The sequence below is a fragment of the Montipora capricornis genome, chromosome 7 (assembly GCF_036669925.1).
Source record: "Montipora capricornis isolate CH-2021 chromosome 7, ASM3666992v2, whole genome shotgun sequence".
Classification (NCBI taxonomy): Eukaryota; Metazoa; Cnidaria; class Anthozoa; order Scleractinia; family Acroporidae; genus Montipora; species Montipora capricornis.
Window position 1 is genome coordinate 50,383,258 of NC_090889.1, and position 6,353 is coordinate 50,389,610.

Genomic DNA, 6,353 nt, shown 5'->3' on the forward strand with positions numbered 1-6,353 from the left:
CCCCACCAACAGAGTTTTCCCTTCCAAATGAAGTTGTGTACTTTCGGGTACAATTGTAGCCAATTTTTAACTTTTTATTGTTTCGGTGTAAAGCCAGGTCGTCCTCTTTTTTTTCTCGGTTTACCGTCGTCTGGCTGATCCATATTTTGAGTTTTCAAAAAAAAAAAAAAATAAAAAGGGGGAAGGTAATGACTTAGTAAAAACATTTATTTTTTTTAACTTTTAATCTGAAATATTAACATTGCGGGTTTTGCCCGTACAGATTTCAGTTTCTACTTAAACGCCCTAGGGTAAAACGTGACACTCTTCCATAGGCGAGGCTTTAACATACGTTAACATTGTGTCTCTGGCTACTTATTAACATTGTGTCTCCAGCTACTTATTTTTTCCCCCTGCCATTCTGATCACAGTAACACAGAGGGAGACCGGATTTGTCCAACTTTATGAAAATACTGCTTGAAAATTTAAATATACGAAGCTGTTTCAGTAAATAGTAATAAATGCCGATGTTCTATTTGAATCAATCCATAAATTAACCGTCTTCACAACATTCGTATCGTGGCCGGAGACAAAAGTTAGCCAGTAAATATTTTTTGACATCACTATGGTGAATCGGATAGTTAATCCCTGTGTTGCGCAATCAAAAGTCCAGAGACACCCATATAAACTTCGATGTCTTCACACGAAAAGTGGCGAGGATTGGAGAACAAAAACTGCTCTTCCGTGTAAAACAGAAATACGCAACGCCGTGAATTTAATTGTTGCGGTGAACAAAAACTTTGAATGATATTGTGAAGTCTTTGTTATCTCGTGTCTTTCTACTGGTTGGCGGGAAATCTGTTATTTTAAGTTGCTATCGCAACGACCTTCAAGCCACAGAAGGTGTCATGTGAAAGCTCCTACATCTAGCAAAATTCTCGTCTTTGCGAATTAACCTCGTCTCATATCAAAGATTTCAAGTGTTTTCAAATTTGGGGAAATTGTTCTCATATATATTAATTTTTAATTGTCGTTCGACAATCTCTTGTTGAGGAGCAAGAAAAGCTATCTTACCGTACGGTAACTATCACGCTTGCACCATTGTTGTTAATGTTATACGAGGATAAATTTACCTATACTATAGAGAGAAAAAAAGTTTGAGGGCACAGTATTCTTTCAACTTCGCTTTCCGTGAACGTGAAAGGTGAAATTGTGGCTAAGGATGTCATCCTTTATTTGTTGATTCTGTTAGTTTTTACTTGGCATCGATTTATTTACACAATTGTATAGTTATCGCTTGAAATTGCTTAACTTAATAGGTTGCATAATATTCCTTATGGGCTGCGGATCAGCAAAACAAGTATCTCCGCAACAGAACGTAGAGGCAGATAGAAATGGCGTTGTCAAAGGTGAATCGCCACCATCGAGACAAAATGAACAACAGAGCCAACCTCTGATAAAAGAAATCAAACAAGACAGTCCAAAAGAAAAGAGAAAGGGCTCTGCCAAGTCAAAAAGTAGCTCTGGTTCCAGTAGTCGATCAAGTAGCGCGAAATCAGTAAAAAGTAGGCCGGAAACTTCACCGGGTGGGAATGAAGTTTCACCAGCTGTAAACGAACAACCTGCAAATAACGAGATTGTAGAAGAGCAACAAGAGGTACAACAGCAAAGTGAGAAAGCTGTTGAATCTGACAACAATGGTAATAGCAGTGAAAGGCCGGAAGAAACTTCGGAACAAGCAGAGAAGGTAGAATCCGGGGAAACCGTAGACGAAACAACAACTCAAGGTGCTTCTGTGATAGCCACTGAGGAGATTAACAACGAAGAAGAGCACGAGAAACCAAATTTTAGCGAAGATGTTCTCAAGGAGTTTGTGGAGGTGCAGAATCAACTGAAGAGCTTAGAGGAAAAAGGCTCGGGAATAACTATGAAATGAAACACTCACGTCTCGTGGAACTGCATAAGAATTTGGGTGCTTCTCAGGAAAATCTGGAAAGCTAAAAGCTCAAACGTTAGTAATATTTGTGGTCACATTATAATGTATAAATAATAAATTATTTAAGCAAAGTGTTGTTAATAGTATTATTGGCTTTTAGTATCACCCAACTAGTGGACTAATGCAAATCCTGCATTTTAATTGGCTAGGCTACTAGATGATTAGTAATAGTCCTCGAGAAGCGAAAAGCATGATGCTTTCTTTTGTTTTATTCCCAAATAATATATTTTCAACTAGCATTTGCTAACTTTATTATTGCCTTTTCTGTCCGACTAGTTGGATGATACTAAAAGAATTAGACCTTTCACCCTCAAGGGCCACAGGTCAATAGCCCATTCCGCAATTGACCAGTAACCCTTGCGGGCTACGGGTCTAATTGTTAAATATTGTTCTACAGCTGCACTAACCCCCCAAGCCCCACCCCCTCACACATGCAATTACCCACTGTACTTTGATGATGATGATGAACTTTATTCATGTGTCGATGTATTTAGCTCGTGCTAATTGGGGACACAACATAAAGATAACATAAATAATAATATTATGATAGCTAATAAATAAGAAATAAGCTATAAATTTTTATATACATTTACAATATTCTAAAATAATCAAAATAATTCTAACAACACGGGCACATCTTAAGAAGTACAAATTACGCACGCGGGGAAATTGTTGCCATTTATCAGTTCAGTAAGATCCTTACATCTAATATGAAACTTAAACTTAGATAGACTGCTCGTTTCAGTGATGTTTTTATCTAGCTTATTCCATAAAAAGGGTCCAAGGTATCTAAGAGAATGTTTACCATACAAAATATCAAGGAATATCAAAATTTTGGTTTCTAAGATTATATTTACAAGACTTAGTACTAAAAATATCGCAAATGAAATCAGGAACTAGCCTATATTTAACCTTGTACATGAGTATAACTATTACTTGGTGACTCCCATAAAAGCAAGATAAATGTACCTTTCCTATCCACTAGGGAGCTCCCCAACCACCTAATAGATCAGATGGTATGATTTGAGGTGCCAGCATAGTCTCCGTATATATTTGCACGATTCAGTTTAGTAATTGATTATAAAGGTTTCATTTTACCAAGTTGTGTTTGTTTATTTTTCACAAGAGAAAAGGCAGGTGCATGTAGTTAACTACAGTGTATTATACTCTTAAGTGGGAGGTCCTTAGGTATGCATGTTAACTTTATAACATGTCCCATCATGACCCAGGAACACAAGTTGTTGTTATCCTGTAGGGATTGAAAAAAAAAGGTTGAATCTCACTTTTGCAGAAATGTCATTTTGCATGAAAATCAATGTTTGATGCATAAATAATGTTTACCTACAACTATGGGTAAAAAGAAAATTCCTTTTTGTATGTGTACTACTGTGTACCATTTTCCTGGAGTATCTGTGTGCAACACTCGAAGTCATCTCGTTTTTGGCAGTTTATTTTCTCCACGGAGTTGTGACTCCTAGAATGACAAGGTCAAGTGATTTTCATAGATAAATCCCTACTGTTAGGGATTTACACACTCAGATAAATCCTACATAAAGAGTCCCAGCTTATAAGTTAACTTAGCAGCTTAATTCCTTCTTCTCTAAATGGGTTCTCTAAGGGTTTGCAGTTTCCACAGAAACTGTACAGTTGTGTTGCGTCAATGGGGAAGCAAAAAAATCAAACGTGAATGTTTATGTCAACTTATCACTGCAAAGAAATCCAAAACGTGATGGACTTTTATGCCTTTAGTTAGCTCTTGTCAGAGCGAATTAGGGAATTATAGGTTGTTAGGGTTTGTATGTGAAGGATGGAGCTATAGTATACTGTTGGTGGGGTTACAGTTCAAAACATCAGCTTTCAATTTCTTTACAGTGGTCAGTTTACCATATCAACTCAGTACTAATCATAAACCCATTACATCATTTCCCTTCTTCTCTGTTCCCAAGCCCTTCCCAGACTTTCGGTCAATAAGTGTAATCACTAGAGGGTTGATAAAAAAGGCCTTTATTAATTAATGACAAAAGAAGCATATGATTGACGAAAGTTAATGTATTAAAGCCATATAGTTGAACTGTGGAGAGTCAATCAAGTTATTGATTCTGATCATCGTCATCTCAGTTTTTTAATATGTTACTTGAGCAGTAAGAAGTAGAAAAGCAGTAAAAAGAAGCATGTCAGCCACTAAATGATAATTACTGTATTTGAACACCGAATAAGTAATTTAGTAAAGGGAATAGATTGTAGACTAACATTTGAGCTAATGATAGGATAATGTTGACTGAAGATACATATTTTGATCTAAAAGGTCAATTTGTGTCACTTGTTTCCATCATGAATTATTGATAATCTTACAGCTGCTGCATTGCAGTACTTTAAACATAATGTTATGTCTACTAGGAATAACTGGGAAATTATTTGGCAAAACGTTTTTCTTTTATTATATTCTAGTGCCAAAGAGTACCAAGATGTTGTGGAGTTCAATGCTTCATTTAATATGCGGTCAATGTTCATCAACCAGGCGCAAATGAATGAAGAATATCAAAAAGAACAAAAGAATATCTAGATGCAGTAAACAAACAGGAGATTGCTCAACAGGGATTTGAAAACTTGAAAGCCCAGTACAAGAAGCTTTATGATGAAGTCATAGCTGCCAGAAATGATCAAGAAGAGCTGAACAAGTTGAGGAGTAAGGAAGAAGAACTATTGGGTCGCATATTTAATGATTCATATGGCAGCGACAAGGAATGGAAGTTAGAAATGGAACTTGACCTTTTGGGTCAAAGGAAAGACCGTATTAATGCAGCATATGTCCGATGGCGGGCTGCACATGTTTACCTTGATACTGCTGCTAAACAACTCAGCTGGAGTACACGCCGTTGGGCCCAGATTGCAACACACCGTGTCACAATTTGGTGGTATGTATTTGTTTGTCATAAACTAATTAAATGAACCCAACTCAATTCCACTCCTCTCCATATATTAGGTTAATGTTAATGTACATGTATCCAGTAAGCAAAATATACAGCAATTTTCATACAGTATCTTGTTTTGATGACATTTTGATCAACATAAGATGTTTTCACAATGTCAAAATTTGTTTTGAGAATTCAATTGTTACTGTACAGTACGTAACATGCAGTTGTTCATTTTTTTCCTGAAGGTAAAATACCAAATGGTGGCAGAAACAAGGAATCATCTTATTGCAGCTCAGCAAAATATCAGCAGTGCTCATGGAAATATCAAGCCTGTGAATATTCCCTACCTTACTGATGTTGACTTGAAGGTTAGTTTTGCGATATCTGTGATAGAGTTGGGACCAAAGTCAGTTTTTGTTTTTTATCCATTTTTCGTGATTACTTGAGTTAGGTTCTTACTTTTACAATCTTATGAAGGGCTTCATGCAAAAAAAGACCATTACTTAGTCCTTTCAGCCTATTTTCAGTTTTTGCTCAAAACTAGCTGAAATTTTGCAGCTTGCCTATAGAAATAAACTTAGGAACATTGAAGTACAGGTTTTTTTAAGATTTGTGCTTCATTTTGTGAAATAGGGCAGGCAGTAATACTGCTAGCTACAAAGCCAAATGTATATATTTCTTCTGAGTTAAAGTTATTACTGGTGTAACCGTAATTGATCTTTTTGGTAGCAATTTGACAACAAACTAAGTTCCCAAATCCCGAGATTAGTGAATTATTGGGAAAGCTAGGGATGGTGCACTAAGATGCGGGATTGCGGAAAACTACCTTACATCTCATTTGCAGCCATTAAAAAAATACACAAAAAAGTACACTGTAAGTATAAATGTAGCTAGATGTACATGAGAGGCATATCATTCCTTGTCCTTGGTAAACTGAATTTCTTGCAATCTCGCACCTCCCAGTGATGATGGTTTATGTAAAGTTGATGATATACAATAAACCTTCTTAACAGCAACTGCATGATGTCACCAGCACCATCTTCAATGACGTCCTATACCGGAAAAGTATCAAAACTCTTACCCGTGATGGCACATTGTTCTCCAAATGTTCTCATCTGCTTCAGTGGGTCGATCAGGTTGTTAAAGAACCCATATCTAAAGACCTGGCTGAGGTAAAGAGGGAGTCCCATGAAAAAGCTCACGAGTTAAAAGAGGAGAGAATGAGTTTGATTAAAGCATAGTCAAAGAGAAACTTGGAGTTGAAACTTGAGGGGATTTAACATGTCACATTTATTTTCATCCTTCATTATTTCATGCTGAGGCACCTGGGAGGCAGTGTGGCCCAGTGGTTAGGTCGCTTGCCTTGCGATCTGGATATCCCGGGTTCAAGGACCCGCTCTGACCACTCGTTGAATTTCGATCCTGGTAGTCCCGGGTTCCACTTCCCAGCCACACTTGTAAAT

At 37.0% G+C, this 6,353-nt stretch overlaps 1 pseudogene; it reads left to right on the top strand.

Moving 5' to 3' along the window:
• The first annotated feature begins 895 nt into the window (after positions 1-895).
• Positions 896-6,160, top strand: LOC138056279 (uncharacterized; annotated as a pseudogene).
• The last annotated feature ends 193 nt before the right edge of the window (positions 6,161-6,353 follow it).